Source organism: Trachypithecus francoisi, unplaced genomic scaffold (genome assembly GCF_009764315.1).
Source record: "Trachypithecus francoisi isolate TF-2019V2 unplaced genomic scaffold, Tfra_2.0 Lachesis_group0, whole genome shotgun sequence".
Lineage (NCBI taxonomy): Eukaryota > Metazoa > Chordata > Mammalia > Primates > Cercopithecidae > Trachypithecus > Trachypithecus francoisi.
The window spans coordinates 160825228-160844240 of record NW_022681453.1 but is presented as its reverse complement, the minus strand read 5'-3'; the positions used below and the strand labels follow the sequence as shown (position 1 = coordinate 160844240).

General features: G+C 41.4%; 1 protein-coding gene across 2 annotated transcripts in view; it reads left to right on the top strand.

The window, feature by feature from the left end:
- Window positions 1-19013, top strand: part of TMEM108 (transmembrane protein 108) — a 355944-nt gene that overhangs the window by 260119 nt on the left and 76812 nt on the right. The window lies entirely within an intron of this gene.

Here is a 19013-nt window from a genome sequence, read left to right as displayed (position 1 = left end):
CTAAACTTGGCTATATTGACATTTTTAACAGCTTTAGTTAAGTATCTATTGCATATTATCAAATTTACCCATTGTAGGTATACAGTTAAATTTTTTTTCATAAATCTATGGGGTTATGTAACCCTCAATATAGTCCAGTTATACAACATTTCTATCACCCCAAAAAGTTTCCTTATTGTGCCCATTTATAGTACTTCACTCCCACCTCCAGCCCTAAGCAACCACTGAGCTGCATTTTTCTCTATAAATTTACCTTCTCTAGATTATTCATATAGATGAAATTATACATTCTGTATAGTCTCTTGCATCTGGCTTTTTTACTATGCATAATGTTTTTGAGGTTTATTCATGTTATAGCCTGTATCAAAATTTCATTCCTTTTTATTGTGTAATAATATTCCATCATAAGGATATGACACAGTTTGTTCACCTATTCACCAGGCGATGGACATTTGGATTGTCTGTTAACAGTAATGTTAGGCCGGGTGCAGTGGCTCATGCCTGTAATCCCAGCACTTTGGGAGGCCAAGGCAGGCAGATCACTTGAGGCCAGGAGTACGAGAGCAGCTTGGCCAACATAGAGAAACCTTGTCTCTACTAAAAAATACAAAAATCAACCAGGTGTGATGGCATATGCCTGTAATCCCAGCTACTCAGGAGGCTGAGGCATGAGAATCGCTTGAGCCTGGGAGGCAGAGGTTGCAGTAAGCCAAGGTCGTACCACGGCACCCCCAGCCCAGGCCACAGAGCAAGACTCTTGATTCAAAGAAAGAAAAAAAAAGAGAGAGAAAGAAAGATGCCTATGAACATTCATATACATGTCTTTGGGTATACATATGTTTTCACTTTTCTTGAATAGATACCTAGGAGCGAAATTGCAGTGTTGGGTGGTTTGTGTTTAACTCTTTAAAACTGACAAATTGTTTTTCAAAGTGGCTGTACCATTTTACATTCCCATAAACAATATGTAAATATTACAGTTTCTCCCCATCAGCACCAATACTTGTATTGTCTTTTTTGTTACAGCCATTCTAGTGAATATGAAGTGATATTCATTATGGTTTTAATTTACATTTCCCTAATGACTAATAATATTGAATATTTTTCAGTGTATTTATTTGCCATCCATATGTCTTTTTTGGTGACGTGTCTATTCATATATTTGGCCCATTTTTGATTGGGGTGTAAGAGCCCAATTTTTTAGAGTTGTAACAGTTCATTATATATATTCTAGATATAGGTCTTTAGCAAACCTATGTTATGCAGATATTTTCTCCTGTGACTTATATTTTCTGTCTGTGGCTTATATCTTTATTTTCTTTTCTTTTCTTTTATTTTTTTTAATTATACTTTAAGTTCTAGGGTACATGTGCATAACGTGCAGGTTTGTTACATATGTATACTTGTGCCATGTTGGTGTGCTGCACCCATCAACTCGTCAGCACCCATCAATTCATCATTTATATCGGGTATAACTCCCAATGCAATCCCTCCCCCCTCCCCCCTCCCCATGATAGGCCCCAGTGTGTGATGTTCCCCTTCCCGAGTTCAAGTGATCTCATTGTTCAGTTCCCACCTATGAGTGAGAACATGCGGTGTTTGATATTCTCTTCTTGTGATAGTTTGCTAAGAATGATGGTTTCCAGCTGCATCCATGTCCCTACAAAGGACGCAAACTCATCCTTTTTTATGGCTGCATAGTATTCCAGGGTGTATATGTGCCACATTTTCTTAATCCAGTCTGTCACAGATGGACATTTGGGTTGATTCCAAGTCTTTGCTATTGTGAATAGTGCCACAATAAACATACGTGTGCATGTGTCTTTATAGCAGCATGATTTATAATCCTTTGGGTATATACCCAGAAGTGGGATGGCTGGGTCATATGGTACATCTAGTTCTAGCTCCTTGAGGAATTGCCATACTGTTTTCCATAATGGTTGAACTAGTTTACAATCCCACCAAGAGTGTAAAAGTGATCCTATTTCTCCACATCCTCTCCAACACCTGTTGTTTCCTGACTTTTTAATGATTGCCATTCTAACTGGTGTGAGGTGGTATCTCATTGTGGTTTTGATTTGCATTTCTCTGATGGCGAGTGATGATGAGCATTTTTTCATGTGTCTGTTGACTGCATGAATGTCTTCTTTTGAGAAATGTCTGTTCATATCCTTTGCCCACTTTTTGATGGGGTGGTTTGTTTTTTTCTTATATATTTGTTTGAGTTCTTTGTAGATTCTGGATATTAGCCCTTTGTCAGATGAGTAGATTGCAAAAATTTTCTCCCATTCTGTAGGTTGCTTGTTCACTCTGATGGTATTTTCTTTTGCTGTGCAGAAGCTCTTTAGTTTAATTAAATCCCTTCTGTCAATTTTGGCTTTTGCTGCCATTGCTTTTGGTGTTTTAGACATGAAGTCCTTGCCCATGCCTATGTCCTGAATGGTACTACCTAGGTTTTCTTCTAGGGTTTTTATGGTATTAGGTCTAACATTTAAGTCTCTAATCCGTCTTGAATTAATCTTCGTATAAGTGGTAAGGAAAGGATCCAGTTTCAGCTTTCTACTTATGGCTAGCCAATTTTCCCAGCACCATTTATTAAATAGGGAATCCTATCCCCATTTCTTGTTTCTCTCAGGTTTGTCAAAGATCAGATGGCTGTAGATGTGTGGTATGATTTCTGAGGACTCTGTTCTGTTCCATTGGTCTATATCTCTGTTTTGGTACCAGTACCATGCTGTTTTGGTTACTGTAGCCTTGTAGTATAGTTTGAAGTCAGGTAGCGTGATGCCTCCAGCTTTGTCCTTTTGACTTAGTATTGTCTTGGCAATGCGGGCTCTTTTTTGGTTCCATATGAACTTTAAAGCAGTTTTTTCCAATTCTGTGAAGAAACTCATTGGTAGCTTGATGGGGATGGCATTGAATCTATAAATAACCTTGGGCAGTATGGCCATTTTCACGATATTGATTCTTCCTATCCATGAGCATGGTATGTTCTTCCATTTGTTAGTGTCCTCTTTTATTTCACTGAGCAGTGGTTTGTAGTTCTCCTTGAAGAGGTCCTTTACATCCCTTGTAAGTTGGATTCCTAGGTATTTTATTCTCTTTGAAGCAATTGTGAATGGAAGTTCATTCCTGATTTGGCTCTCTGTTTGTCTGTTACTGGTGTATAAGAATGCTTGTGATTTTTGCACATTAATTTTGTATCCTGAGACTTTGCTGAAGTTGCTTATCAGCTTAAGGAGATTTTGGGCTGAGATGGTGGGGTTTTCTAAATATACAATCATGTCATCTGCAAACAGGGACAATTTGACTTCTTCTTTTCCTAACTGAATACCCTTGATTTCTTTCTCTTACCTGATTGCCCTAGCCAGAACTTCCAACACGATGTTGAATAGGAGTGGTGAGAGAGGGCATCCCTGTCTTGTGCCAGTTTTCAAAGGGAATTTTTCCAGTTTTTGCCCATTCAGTATGATATTAGCTGTGGGTTTGTCATAAATAGCTCTTATTATTTTGAGGTACGTTCCATCAATACCGAATTTATTGAGCGTTTTTAGCATGAAGTGCTGTTGAATTTTGTCAAAAGCCTTTTCTGCATCTATTGAGATAATCATGTGGTTCTTGTCTTTGGTTCTGTTTATATGCTGGATTACGTTTATTGATTTGCGAATGTTGAACCAGCCTTGCATCCCAGGGATGAAGCCCACTTGATCATGGTAGATAAGCTTTTTGATGTACTGCTGAATCCGGTTTGCCAGTATTTTATTGAGGATTTTTGCATCGATGTTCATCAGGGATATTGGTCTAAAATTCTCTTTTTTTGTTGTGTCTCTGCCAGGCTTTGGTATGAGGATGATGTTGGCCTCATAAAATGAGGCAGGGAGGATTCCCTCTTTTTCTATTGATTGCAATAGTTTCAGAAGGAATGGTACCAGCTCCTCCTTGTACCTCTGGTAGAATTCAGCTGTGAATCCATCTGGTCCTGGACTTTTTTTGGTGGGTAGGCTATTAATTATTGCCTCAATTTCAGAGCCTGCTATTGGTCTATTTAGGGATTCAACTTCTTCCTGGTTTAGTCTTGGAAGAGTGTAAGTGTCCAGGAAATTATCCATTTCTTCTAGATTTTCTAGTTGATTTGCGTAGAGGTGTTTATAGTATTCTCTGATGGTAGTTTGTATTTCTGTGGCATCGGTGGTGATATCCCCTTTATCATTTTTTATTGCATCTATTTGATTCCTCTCCCTTTTCTTCTTTATTAGCCTTGCTAGCGGTCTGTCAATTTTGTTGATCTTTTCAAAAAACCAACTCCTGGATTCATTGATTTTTTGGAGGGTTTTTTGTGTCTCTATCTCCTTCAGTTCTGCTCTGATCTTAGTCATTTCTTGCCTTCTGCTAGCTTTTGAATGTGTTTGCTCTTGCCTCTCTAGTTCTTTTCATTGTGATATTAGAGTGTCAATTTTAGATCTTTCCAGCTTTCTCTTGTGGGCATTTAGTGCTATAAATTTCCCTCTACACACTGCTTTAAATGTGTCCCAGAGATTCTGGTATGTTGTATCTTTGTTCTCATTGGTTTCAAAGAACATCTTTATTTCTGCCTTCATTTCGTTATGTACCCAGTAGTCATTCAGGAGCAGGTTGTTCAGTTTCCATGTAGTTGAGTGGTTTTGATTGAGTTTCTTGTTCTTGAGTTCTAGTTTGATTGCACTGTGGTCTGAGAGACAGTTTGTTATAATTTCTGTTCTTGTACATTTGCTGAGGAGTGCTTTACTTCAATTATGTGGTCAATTTTGGAATAAGTGTGATGTGGTGCTGAGAAGAATGTATATTCTGTTGATTTGGGGTGGAGAGTTCTATAGATGTCTATTAGGTCCGCTTGGTGCAGAGATGAGTTCAATTCCTGGATATCCTTGTTAACTTTCTGTCTCGTTGATCTGTCTAATGTTGACAGTGGAGTGTTGAAGTCTCCCATTATAATTGTATGGGAGTCTAAGTCTCTTTGTAAGTCTCTAAGGACTTGCTTGATGAATCTGGGTGCTCCTGTATTGGTTGCATAGATATTTAGGAGAGTTAGCTCTTCCTGTTGAATTGATCCCTTTACCATTATGTAATGGCCTTCTTTGTCTCTTTTGATCTTTGATGGTTTAAAGTCTGTTTTATCAGAGACTAGGATTGCAACCCCTGCTTTTTTTTTGTTCTCCATTTGCTTGGTAGATCTTCCTCCATCCCTTTATTTTGAGCCTTTGTATGTCTCTGCATGTGAGATGGGTCTCCTGAATACAGCAGACTGATGGGTCTTGACTCTTTATCCAGTGTGCCAGTCTGTGTCTTTTAATTGGAGCATTTAGTCCATTAACATTTAAGGTTAATATTGTTATGTGTGAACTTGATCCTGCCATTATGATATTCACTGGTTATTTTGCTCGTTAGTTGATGCAGTTTCTTCCTAGCCTGGATGGTCTTTACATTTTGGCATGTTTTTGCAATGGCTGGTAGCGGTTGTTCCTTTCCATGTTTAGGGCTTCCTTCAGGGTCTCTTGTAAGGCAGGCCTGGTGGTGACAAAATCTCTAAGCATTTGCTTATCTGTAAAGGATTTTATTTCTCCTTCACTTATGAAACTTAGTTTGGCTGGATATGAAATTCTGGGTATAAAATTCTTTTCTTTAAGAATGTTGAATATGGGCCCCCACTCTCTTCTGGCTTGTAGAGTTTCTGCCGAGAGATCTGCTGTTATTCTGATGGGCTTCCCTTTGTGGGTAACCCGACCTTTCTCTCTGGCTGCCCTTAAGATTTTTTCCTTCATTTCAACTTTGGTGAATCTGGCAATTATGTGTCTTGGAGTTGCTCTTCTGGAGGAGTATCTTTGTGGCATTCTCTGTATTTCCTGAATTTGAATGTTGGCCTGCCCTACTAGGTTGGGGAAGTTCTCCTGGATGATATCCTGAAGAGTGTTTTCCAACTTGGTTCCATTTTCCCCCTCACTTTCAGGCACCCCAATCAGACGTAGATTTGGTCTTTTTACATAATCCCATACTTCTTGCAGGCTTTGTTCATTTCTTTTTCTTCTTTTTTCTTTTGGTTTCTCTTCTCGCTTCATTTCATTCATTTGGTCCTCAATCGCTGATACTCTTTCTTCCAGTTGATCGAGTCAGTTACTGAAGCTTGTGCATTTGTCACGTATTTCTCGTGTCATGGTTTTCATCTATGTCATTTCGTTTATGACCTTCTCTGCATTAATTAGTCTAGCTGTCAATTCTTCCACTCTTTTTTCAAGATTTTTAGTTTCTTTGCGCTGGGTACGTAATTCCTCCTTTAGCTCTGAGAAGTTTGATGGACTGAAGCCTTCCTCTCTCATCTCATCAAAGTCATTCTCTGACCAGCTTTGATCCATTGCTGGCGATGGGCTACACTCCTTTGCAGGGGGAGATGCGCTCTTATTTTTTGAATTTCCAGCTTTTCTGCCCTGCTTCTTCCCCATCTTTGTGGTTTTATCTGTCTCTGGTCTTTGATGATGGTGACGTACTGATGGGGTTTTGGTATAGGTGTCCTTCCTGTTTGGTAGTTTTCCTTCTAACAGTCAGGACCCTCAGCTGTAGATCTGTTGGAGATTGCTTGAGATCCACTCCAGACCCTGTTTGCCTGGGTATCAGCAGCAGAGGTTGCAGAAGATAGAATATTGCTGAACAGCGAGTATACCTGTCTGATTCTTCCTTTGGAAGCTTCCTCTCAGGGGTGTACTCCACCCTGTGAGGTGTGGGCTGTCAGACTGCCCCTAGTGGGGGATGTCTCCCAGTTAGGCTACTCAGGGGTCAGGGACCCACTTGAGCAGGCAGTCTGTCCCTTCTCAGATCTCAACCTCCGTGTTGGGAGATCCACTGCTGTGTTCAAAGCTGTCAGACAGAGTCGTTTGCTTCTGCAAAGGTTTCTGCTGCTTTATTTGTTGTTTTTTAGCTGTGCCCTGTCCCCAGAGGTGGAGTCTACAGAGACAGGCAGGTTTCCTTGAGCAGCTGTGAGCTCCACTCAGTTGCAGCTTCCCAGGGGCTTTGTTTACCTACTTAAGCCTCAGCAATGGCGGGCGCCCCTCCCCCTGCCTCACTGCTGCCTTGTGGTTAGATCGCAGACTGCTGTGTTAGCAATGAGGGAGGCTCCGTGGGCGTGTGACCCTCCCGGCCAGGTGTGGGATATATTCTCCTGGTGTGCTCGTTTGCTTAAAGCACAGTTTTGGGGTGGGAGTTACCCGATTTTCCAGGTGTTGTGTGTCTCAATTCCCCTGGCTAGGGAAAGGGATTCCCTTCCCCCTTGCGCTTCCCAGGTGAGGCGATGCCTCGCCCTGCTTCAGCTCTTGCTGGTCGGGCTGCAGCCGCTGACCAGCACTGATTGTCCGGCACTCCCTAGTGAGATGACCCCAGTACCTCAGTTGAAAATGCAGAAAGCACCGGTCTTCTGTGTCGCTCGCATTGGGAGTTGGAGACTGGAGCTGTTCCTATTCGGCCATCTTGCTCCACCCCCCTTTATTTTCTTAATAGTATTTTTCGAAGCACAAAACTTTTTAATTTTTACTGATGAAGTTCGATTTATTGAATTTTTTTCATTAATGACTTATGCATTTGTTCTCATTTTTGACAACTCTCTGCCCAACACAAAGTCACAAAGATTATCTCCCGTGTTTACTTCTAAAAGTCTTATAATTTTAACTCTTACATATAAGTACCATATTGTGTTAATTTTGGTATATAGTATGAGGTAAGAATCTAGTTCATTAATTTTGCATATGGCTTTCTAGTTATCCCAGCATCATGGTTGGAAAGACTTTTCCCTCCTTCATTTTTTTTTTTATACTTTAAGTTCTAGGGTACATGTGCACAACGTGCAGGTTTGTTACATAGGTATACATGTGCCATGTTGGTTTGCTGCACCCATCAACTCGTGATTTACATTAGGTATTTCTCCTAATGCTATCCCTCCACCAGTCCCCAACCCGTGACAGGCCCCAGTGTGTGATGTTCCCCGCCCTGTGTCCAAGTGTTGTCATTATTCAGTTCCCACCTCTGAGTGAGAACGTGCAGTGTTTGGTTTTTCTGTCCCTGTGATAGTTTGCTGAGAAAGATGGTTTCCAACTTCATCGATGTCCCTGCAAAGGACATGAACTCATCCTTTTTTATGGCTGCATAGTATTCCATGGTGTATATGTGCCACATTTTCTTAATCTAGTCTATCATTGATGGACATTTGGGTTGATTCCAAGTCATTGATATCGTGAATAGTGCCACAATAAACATATATGTGTTTGTGTGTGTCTTTGTAGTAGCATGATTTATAATCCTTTGGGTATATACCCAGTAACGAGATCGCAGGGTCAAATGGTATTTCTAGTTCTGGATCCTTGAGGAATCACCCCTTTGTCTTCCACAATGATTGAACTAATTTACACTCCCACCAACAGTGTAAAAGTGTTCCGATTTCTCCACATCCTCTCCAGCATCTGTTGTTTCCTGACTTTTTAATGATTGCCATTCTAACTGGCGTGAGTTGGTATCTCATTGTGGTTTCAATTTGCATTTGTCTGATGACCAGTGATGGTGACCATTTTTTCATGTGTCTGTTTGCTGCATAAATGTCTTCTTTTGAGAAGTATCTGTTCATATCCTTTGCCCACTTTTGGATGGGGTTGTTTTTTTCCTGTGAATTTGTTTAAGTTCTTTCTAGATTCTGGATATTAACCCTTTGTCAGATAGGCAGATTGCAAAAATTTTCTCCCTTTCTGTAGGTTGCCTGTTCACTCTGATGGGTAGTTTCTTTTGCCATGCAGAAGCTCTTTAGTTTAATTATGTCCCATTTGTCTATTTTGGCTTTTGTTGCCATTGCTTTTGGTGTTTTAGTCGTGAAGTCCTTGCCCATGCCTGTGTCCTGAATGGTATTGCCTAGGTTTTCTTCTAGGGTTTTTATGGTTTTAGGTCTACCATTTAAGTCTTTAGTCCATCTTGAATTAATTTTTGTATAAGGTGTAAGGAAAAGATCCAGTTTCAACTTTCTACATATGGCTAGCCAGTTTTCGCAGCACTGTTTATTAAATAGGGAATCCTTTCCCCATTTCTTGTTTTTGACAGGTTTGTCAAAGATCAGATGGTTGTAGATGTGTGGTATTATTTCTGAGGGCTGTGCTCTGTTCCATTGGTCTATATCTCTGTTTTTGATACCAGTACTATGCTGTTTTGGTTACTATAGCCTTGTAGTATAGTTTGAAGTCAGGTAGCCTGATGCCTGCAGCTTTGCTCTTTTTGCTTAGGATTGTCTTGGTGGGCCCTTTTTTGGTTTCATATGAACTTTAAAGTAGTTTTTTCCAATTCTGTGAAGAAAGTCATTGGTAGCTTGATGGGGATGGCATTGAATCTATAAATTACCTTGGGCAGTGTGGCCATTTTCATGATACTGATTCTTCCTATCCATGAGCATGGAATGTTCTCCCATTTGTTTATGTCTTCTTTTATTTCGTTGAGCAGTGGTTTGTAGTTCTCCTTGCAGAGGTCCTTCACAGCCCTTGTAAGCTTGATTCCTAGGTATTTTATTCTCTTTGTAGCAATTGTGAATGAAAGTTCACTCATGATTTGGCTCTCTGTTTGTCTGTTTTTGGTGTATAGGAATGCTTGTGTTTTTTGCACATTGACTTTGTATCCTGAGACTTTGCCGAAGTTGCTTATCAGCTTAAGAAGATTTTGGGCTGAGATGAAGGGATTTTCTAAGTAGACAATCATGTCATCTGCAAGCAGAAACAATTTGAATTCCTCTTTTCCTAATTGAATACCCTTTATTTCTTTCTCTTGCCTGATTGCCCTGGCCAGAACTTCCAACACTGTGTTGAATAGGAGTGGTGAGAGAGGGCATCCTTGTCTTGTGCTGGTTTTCAAAGGGAATTTTTCCAGTTTTTGCCCATTCAGTATGATACTGGCTGTGGGTTTGTCATAAATAGCTTTTATTGTTTTGAGATAAGTTCCATCACTACCTAGTTTATTGAGAGTCTGGTACGTCATGTCTTTGTTCTCATTGGTTTCAAAGAAATTATTTATTTCTACCTTAATTTTGTTATGTACCCAGTAGTCATTCAGGAGCAGGTTGTTCAGTTTCCGTGTTGTTGTGCGGGTTTGAGTGAGTTTCTTAATCCTGAGTTCTAATTTAATTGCACTGTGGTCTGAGAGACAGTTTGTTGTGATTTCTGTTCTTTTACATTTGCAGAGGAGTGCTTTACTTCTAATTATGTGATCAATTTTAGAATAAGTGCAATGTGGTGCTGAGAAGAATCTATAGTCTGTTGATTTGGGGTGGAGAGTTCTGTAGATGTCTATTAGGTCTGCTGGGTGCAAAGCTGAGTTCAAGTCCTGGATATCCTTGTTAATCTTCTGTCTCGTTGTTCTGTCTAATATTGACAGTGGGATGTTAAAGTCTCCCATTATTATTGTGTGGGAGTCTGATTCTCTTTGTAAGTCTCTAAGGACTTGCTTTATGAATCTGGGTGCTCTTATATTGGTTGCATATATATTTAGGATAGTTAGCTCTTCTTGTTGAATTGATTCCTTTACCATTATGTAATGGCCTTGTCTCTTTTGATCTTTGTTGGTTTAAAGTCTGTTTTATCAGAGACTAAGATTGCAACCCCTTCTTTTTTTTTTCTGTCCATTTGCTTGATAGATCTTCCTCCATCCCTTTATTTTGAGCCTATGTGTGTCTCTGCACGTGAAATGGGTCGCCTGAATACAGCACACTGATGGGTCTTGACTCTTTGTCCAATTTGCCAGTCTGTGTCTTTTAATTGGGGCATTTAGCCCATTTACACTTAAGGTTTATATTGTTGTGTGTGAATTTGATGCTGTCATGATGTTAGCTGGTTATTTTTCCTGTTAATTGATGCAGTTTCTTCATAGCATTGACGGTCTTTACAATTTGGCATGTTTTTACAGTGGCTGGTACCAGTTGTTCCTTTCCATGTTTAGTGCTTCCTTTAGAAGCTCTTGTAAGGCAGGCCTAGTGGTGACAAAATCTCTCAACATTTGCTTGTCTGTAAAACATTTTAGTTCTCCTTCACTTATGAAGCTTAGTTTGGTTGGATATGAAATTCTGGGTATAAAATTCTTTTCTTTAAGAATGTTGAATATTGGCCCCCACTCTCTTCTGGCTTGTAGGGTTTCTACTGGGAGATTCACTGTTAGTCTGATGGGCTTCCCTTTGTGGGTAACCTGACCTTTCTCCGGCTGCCCTTCACATTTTTTTCCTTCATTTCCACCTTGGTGAATCTGGCAATTATGTGTCTTGGGGTTGCTCCTCTTGAGGAGTATCTTTGTGGGGTTCTCTATATTTCCTGAATTTGAATGTTGACCTTGCTAGGTTGGGGAAGTTCTCCTGGATAATATCCTGAAGAGTATTTTCCAACTTGATTCCATTCTCCCTGTCACTTTCAGGTACACCAATCAAATGTAGACTTTTCACTTAGTCCTATATTTCTTGGAGGCTTTGTTCATTTCTTTTTACTCTTTTTCCTCTAAACTTGTCTTCTTGCTTTATTTCATTAATTTGATTCTCAGTCACTGATACCCTTTCTTGCACATGATCGAATTGGCTATTTTTTTTTTTTATTATACTTTAAGTTCTAGGGTACATGTGCATGACGTTTATATCATGTATAACTCCCCAATGCAATCCCTCCCTCCTCCCCCCTCCCCATGATAGGCCCCAGTGTGTGATGTTCCCCTTCCCGAGTTCAAGTGATCTCATTGTTCAGTTCCCACCTATGAGTGAGAACATGCGGTGTTTGGTTTCTCTTCTTGTGATAGTTTGCTAAGAATGATGGTTTCCAGCTGCATCCATGTCCCTACAAAGGACGCAAACTCATCCTTTTTTATGGCTGCATAGTATTCCATGGTGTATATGTGCCACATTTTCTTAATCCAGTCTGTCACAGATGGACATTTGGTTGATTCCAAGTCTTTGCTATTGTGAATAGTGCCGCAATAAACATCCGTGTGCATGTGTCTTTGTAGTAGAGTAATTTATAATCCTTTGGGTATATACCCAGTAGTGGGATGGCTGGGTCATATGGTACATCTAGTTCTAGATCCTTGAGGAATCGCCATACTGTTCTCCATAATGGTTGAACTAGTTTACAATCCCACCAACAGTGTAAAAGTGTTCCTATTTCTCCACATCCTCTCCAACACCTGTTGTTTCCTGACTTCTTAATGATTGCCATTCTAGCTGGTGTGAGATGGTATCTCATTGTGGTTTTGATTTGCATTTCTCTGATGGCGAGTGATGATGAGCATTTTTTCATGTGTCTGTTGGCTGTATGAATGTCTTCTTTTGAGAAATGTCTGTTCATATCCTTTCCCCACTTTTTGATGGGGTTGTTTGTTTTTTTCTTATATATTTGTTTGAGTTCTTGTAGATTCTGGATATTAGCCCTTTGTCAGATGAGTAGGTTGCAAAAATTTTCTCCCATTCTGTAGGTTGCCTGTTCACTCTGATGGTAGTTTCTTTAGCTGTGCAAAAGCTCTTTAGTTTAATTAGATCCCATGTGTCAATTTTTGCTTTTGCTGCCATTGCTTTTGGTGTTTTAGACATGAAGTCCTTGCCCATGCCTATGTCCTGAATGGTACTACCTATATTTTCTTCTAGGGTTTTTGTGGTATTAGGTCTAACATTTAAGTCTCTAATCCATCTTGAATTAATTTTCATATAAGGGGTAAGGAAAGGATCCAGTTTCAGCTTTCTACTTCTGGCTAGCCAATTTTCCCAGCACCATTTATTAAATAGGGAATCCTTTCCCCATTTCTTGTTTCTCTCAGGTTTGTCAAAGATCAGATGGCTGTAGATGTGTGGTATTATTTCTGAGGACTCTGTTCTGTTCCATTAGTCTATATCTCTGTTGTGGTACCAGTACCATGCTGTTTTGGTTACCGTAGCCTTGTAGTATAGTTTGAAGTCAGGTAGCGTGACGCCTCCAGCTTTGTCCTTTTGACTTAGGATTGTCTTGGCAATGCGGGCTCTTTTTTGGTTCCATATGAACTTTAAAGCAGTTTTTTCCAATTCTGTGAAGAAACTCATTGGTAGCTTGATGGGGATGGCATTGAATCTATAAATAACCTTGGGCAGTATGGCCATTTTCACGATATTGATTCTTCCTATCCATGAGCATGGTATGTTCTTCCATTTGTTTGTGTCCTCTTTGATTTCACTGAGCAGTGGTTTGTAGTTCTCCTTGAAGAGGTCCTTTACATCCCTTGTAAGCTGGATTCCTAGGTATTTTATTCTCTTTGAAGCAATTGTGAGTGGAAGTTCATTCCTGATTTGGCTCTCTGCTTGTCTGTTACTGGTGTATAAGAATGCTTGTGATTTTTGCACATTAATTTTGTATCCTGAGACTTTGCTGAAGTTGCTTATCAGCTTAAGGAGATTTTGGGCTGCGACAATGGAGTTTTCTAAATATACAATCATGTCATCTGCAAACAGGGACAATTTGACTTCTTCTTTTCCTAACTGGATACCCTTGATTTCTTTCTCTTGCCTGATTGCCCTAGCCAGAACTTCCAACACTATGTTGAATAGGAGTGGTGAGAGAGGGCATCCCTGTCTTGTGCCAGTTTTCAAAGGGAATTTTTCCAGTTTTTGCCCATTCAGTATGATATTAGCTGTGAGTTTGTCATAAATAGCTCTTATTATTTTGAGGTACGTTCCATCAATACCGAATTTATTGAGCGTTTTTAGCATGAAGGGCTGTTGAATTTTGTCAAAAGCCTTTTCTGCATCTATTGAGATAATCATGTGGTTCTTGTCTTTGGTTCTGTTTATATGCTGGATTACGTTTATTGATTTGCGAATGTTGAACCAGCCTTGCATCCCAGGGATGAAGCCCACTTGATCATGGTGGATAAGCTTTTTGATGTGCTGCTGAATCCGGTTTGCCAGTATTTTATTGAGGATTTTTGCATCGATGTTCATCAGGGATATTGGTCTAAAATTCTCTTTTTATGCTGTGTCTCTGCCAGGCTTTGGTATCAGGATGATGTTGGCCTCATAAAATGAGTTAGGGAGGATTCCCTCTTTTTCTATTGATTGCAATAGTTTCAGAAGAAATGGTACCAGCTCCTCCTTGTACCTCTGGTAGAATTCAGCCGTGAATCCATCTGGTCCTGGACTTTTTTTGGTGAGTAGGCTATTAATTGTTGCCTCAATTTCAGAGCCTGCTATTGGTCTATTCAGGGATTCAACTTCTTCCTGGTTTAGTCTTGGGAGAGTGTAAGTGTCCAGGAAATTATCCATTTCTTCTAGATTTTCTAGTTGATTTGCGTAGAGGCATTTATAGTATTCTCTGATGGTTGTTTGTATTTTTGTGGGGTCGGTGGTGATATCCCCTTTATCATTTTTTATTGCATCTATTTGATTCCTCTCCCTTTTCTTCTTTATTAGTCTTGCTAGCAGTCTGTCAATTTTGTTGATCTTTTCAAAAAACCAACTACTGGATTCATTGATTTTTTGGAGGGTTTTTTGTGTCTCTATCTCCTTCAGTTCTGCTCTGATCTTAGTTATTTCTTGCCTTCTGCTAGCTTTTCAATGTGTTTGCTCTTGCCTCTCTAGTTCTTTTCATTGTGATGTTAGATGTCAATTTTAGATCTTTCCTGCTTTCTCTTGTGGGCATTTAGTGCTATAAATTTCCCTCTACACACTGCTTTAAATGTGTCCCAGAGATTCTGGTATGTTGTATCTTTGTTCTCATTGGTTTCAAAGAACATTTTTATTTCTGCTTTCATTTCGTTATGTACCCAGTAGTCATTCAGGAGCAGGTTGTTCAGTTTCCATGTAGTTGAGCGGTTTTGATTGAGTTTCTTAGTCCTGAGTTCTAGTTTGATTGTACTGTGGTCTGAGAGACAGTTTGTTATAATTTCTGTTCTTGTACATTTGCTGAGGAGTGCTTTACTTCCAATTATGTGGTCAATTTTGGAATAAGTGCGATGTGGTGCTGAGAAGAATGTATATTCTGTTGATTTGGGGTGGAGAGTTCTATAGATGTCTATTAGGTCCGCTTGGTGCAGAGATGAGTTCAATTCCTGGATATCCTTGTTAACTTTCTGTCTCGTTGATCTGTCTAATGTTGACAGTGGAGTGTTGAAGTCTCCCATTATGATTGTATGGGAGTCTAAGTCTCTTTGTAGGTCTCTAAGGACTTGCTTTATGAATCTGGGTGCTCCTGTATTGGGTGCATATATATTTAGGAGAGTTAGCTCTTCCTGTTGAATTGATCCCTTTACCATTATGTAATGGCCTTCTTTGTCTCTTTTGATCTTTGATGGTTTAAAGTCTGTTGTATCAGAGACTAGGATTGCAACCCCTGCTTTTTTTTGTTCTCCATTTGCTTGGTAGATCTTCCTCCATCCCTTTATTTTGAGCCTGTGTATGTCTCTGCATGTGAGATGGGTCTCCTGAATACAGCAGACTGATGGTCTTGACTCTTTATCCAGTTTGCCAGTCTGTGTCTTTTAATTGGAGCATTTAGTCCATTGACATTTAAGGTTAATATTGTTATGTGTGAACTTGATCCTGCCATTATGATATTAACTGGTTATTTTGCTCGTTAGTTGATGCAGTTTCTTCCTAGCCTCGATGGTCTTTACATTTTGGCATGTTTTTGCAATGGCTGGTAGCGGTTGTTCCTTTCCATGTTTAGGGCTTCCTTCAGGGTCTCTTGTAAGGCAGGCCTGGTGGTGACAAAATCTCTAAGCATTTGCTTATCTGTAAAGGATTTTATTTCTCCTTCACTGATGAAGCTTAGTTTGGCTGGATATGAAATTCTGGGTTGAAAATTCTTTTCTTTAAGAGCGTTGAATATTGGCCCCCACTCTCTTCTGGCTTGTAGAGTTTCTGCCGAGAGGTCTGCTGTTATTCTGATGGGCTTCCCTTTGTGGGTAACCCGACCTTTCTCTCTGGCTGCCCTTAAGATTTTTTCCTTCATTTCAACTTTGGTGAATCTGGCAATTATGTGTCTTGGAGTTGCTCTTCTGGAGGAGTATCTTTGTGGCGTTCTCTGTATTTCCTGAATTGAATGTTGGCCTGCCCTACTAGGTTGGGGAAGTTCTCCTGGATGATATCCTGAAGAGTGTTTTCCAACTTGGTTCCATTTTCCCCCTCACTTTCAGGCACTCCAATCAGACGTAGATTTGGTCTTTTTACATAATCCCATACTTCTTGCAGGCTTTGTTCATTTCTTTTTCTTCTTTTTTCTTTTGGTTTCTCTTCTCGCTTCATTTCATTCATTTGATCCTCAATCGCTGATACTCTTTCTTCCAGTTGATCGAGTCAGTTACTGAAGCTTGTGCATTTGTCATGTATTTCTCGTGTCATGGTTTTCATCTCTGTCATTTCATTTATGATCTTCTCTGCATTAATTAGTCTGGCTGTCAATTCTTCCACTTTTTTTTCAAGATTTTTAGTTTCTTTGCGCTGGGTACGTAATTCCTCCTTTAGCTCTGAGAGGTTTGATGGACTGAAGCCTTCTTCTCTCATCTCGTCAAAGTCATTCTCTGACCAGCTTTGATCCGTTGCTGGCGATGGGCTGCGCTCCTTTGCAGGGGGAGATGCGCTCTTATTTTTTGAATTTCCAGCTTTTCTGCCCTGCTTCTTCCCCATCTTTGTGGTTTTATCTGTGTCTGGTCTTTGATGATGGTGACGTACTGGTGGGGTTTTGGTATAGGTGTCCTTCCTGTTTGATAGTTTTCCGTCTGACAGTCAGAAGGACTGTCTGTTGGTCTGTTGGAGATTGCTTGAGGTCCACTCCAGACCCTGTTTGCCTGGGTATCAGCAGCAGAGGTTGCCGAAGATAGAATATTGCTGAACAGCGAGTGTACCTGTCTGATTCTTTCTTTGGAAGTTTCCTCTCAGGGGTGACTCCACCCTGTGAGGTGTGGGGTGTCAGACTGCCCCTAGTGGGGGATGTCTCCCAGCTAGGCTACTCAGGGGTCAGGGACCCACCTGAGCAGGCAGTCTGTCCGTTCTCAGATCTCAACCTCCGCGTTAGGAGATCCACGGCTCTCCCCAAAGCTGTCAGACAGAGTCGTTCGCGTCTGCACCGGCCCCCGCTCTTTCCCCTATTGGACTGCAGCTGTGCGCTGTCCGCAGAGGTAGAGTCTACAGAGACAGGCAGGCTTCCTTGAGCTGCTGTGAGCTCCACCCAGTTCGAGCTTCCCAGCGGCTTTGTTTACCTACTTAAGCCTCAGCAATGGCGGGCGCCCCTCCCCCAGCCTCGCTGCTGCCTTGCGGATCGATCGCCGCAGACTGCTGTGTTAGCAGTGAGGGAGGCTCCGTGGGCGTGGGCCCCTCCCAGCCAGGTGTGGGATATATTCTCCTGGTGTGCCTGTTTCCTTAAAGCGCAGTATTGGGGTGGGAGTTACCCGATTTTCCAGGTGTTGTGTGTCTCAGTTCCCCTGGCTAGGAAAACGGATTTCCTTCCCCCTTGCGCTTCCAGGTGAGGCGATGCCTCGCCCTGCTTCAGCTCTTGCTGGTCAGGCTGCAGCAGCTGACCAGCACCAATTGTCCGGCACTCCCTAGAGAGATGACCCCAGTACCTCAGTTGAAAATGCAGAAATCACCGGTCTTCTGTGTCGCTCGCGCTGGGAGTTGGAGACTGGAGCTGTTCCTATTCGGCCATCTTGCTCCCGAATTGGCTATTGAAGCTTGTGCATGTGTCACAAAGTTCTCATGCCATGGTTTTCAGCTCCATCGGGTCATTTAGGATCTTCTCTACAATGTTTATTCTAGTTAGCCAGTCATCTAACCTTTTTTCAAGATTTTTAGCTTCTTTCTGATGGGTTAAAACATGCTTCTTTAGCTCAGAGAAGTTTGTTATTACCAACCTTCTGAAGCCTACTTCTGTCAACTTGTCAGAGTCATTCTCTGTCCAGCTTTGTTCCATTGCTGGCGAGGAGCTGTGATCCTTTGGAGGAGAAGAAGCACTCCGGTTTTTAGAATTTTCAGCTTTTCTGCCCTGGTTTCTACCCATGTTTGTGGTTTTATCTACCTTTGGTCTTTGATGATGGTGACCTACAGATAGGGTTTTGGTGTGGATGTCCTTTTTGTTGATGTTTATGCTATTCCTCCCTGTTTGTTAGTTTTCCTTTTAACAGTCAGGTCCCTCAGCTGCAGGTCTGTTGAAGTTTGCTGGAAGTCCACTCTAGACCCTGTTTGCCTGGGTATCACCAGCAGAGGCTGCAAAACAGCAAATATTGCAGAACAGCAAATATTGCTGCCTGATCCTTCCTCTGGAAGCTTCATCCCAGAGGGATGCCCACCTGTATGAGGTGTCTGTCAGCCCCTACTTGGAGGTATCTCCCAGTTAGTCTACACAGGTGTCAGGAACTTATTTGAGGAGGCAGTCTGTCCATTCTCAGTGCTCAAACGCTGTGCTGGCAGAACCACTGCTCTCTTCAGAGCTGTCAAACAGGGACATTTAAGTCTGCAGAAGTTTCTGCTGCCTTTTATTCAGCTATGCCCTGCCCACAGAGGTGGAGTCCTAGAGTCAGTAGGCCTTGCTGAGCTGCGGTGGGCTCCACCCGGTTTGAGCTTCCTGGCCACTTTGTTTACCTACTCAAGCCTTAGCAATGGAGGACGCTCCTCCTCCTGCCAGGCTGCAGCCTCGCAGGTCGATCTCAGACTGCTGTGCTAGCTGTGAGTGAGGCTCCATGGGTGTTGGACCCACCAGCCACGGGAGAGAATCTCCTGGTCTGCTGGTTGCTAAGACAGTGTGAAAAGCACAGTATTTGGGCAGAGTATCCTGTTTTTCCAGGTACAGTCTGTCACAGCTTCCCTTGGCTAGGAAAGGGAAATCCCCCAACCCCTTGCACTTCCTGGGTGAGACAACGCCCCATCCTGCTTCGGTTCACCTTCTGTGGGCTGCACCCACTGTCCAGCCAGTCCCAGTGAGATGAACCAAATACCTCACTTGGAAATGTAGAAATCACCCGTCTTCTGGGTCAATCATGCT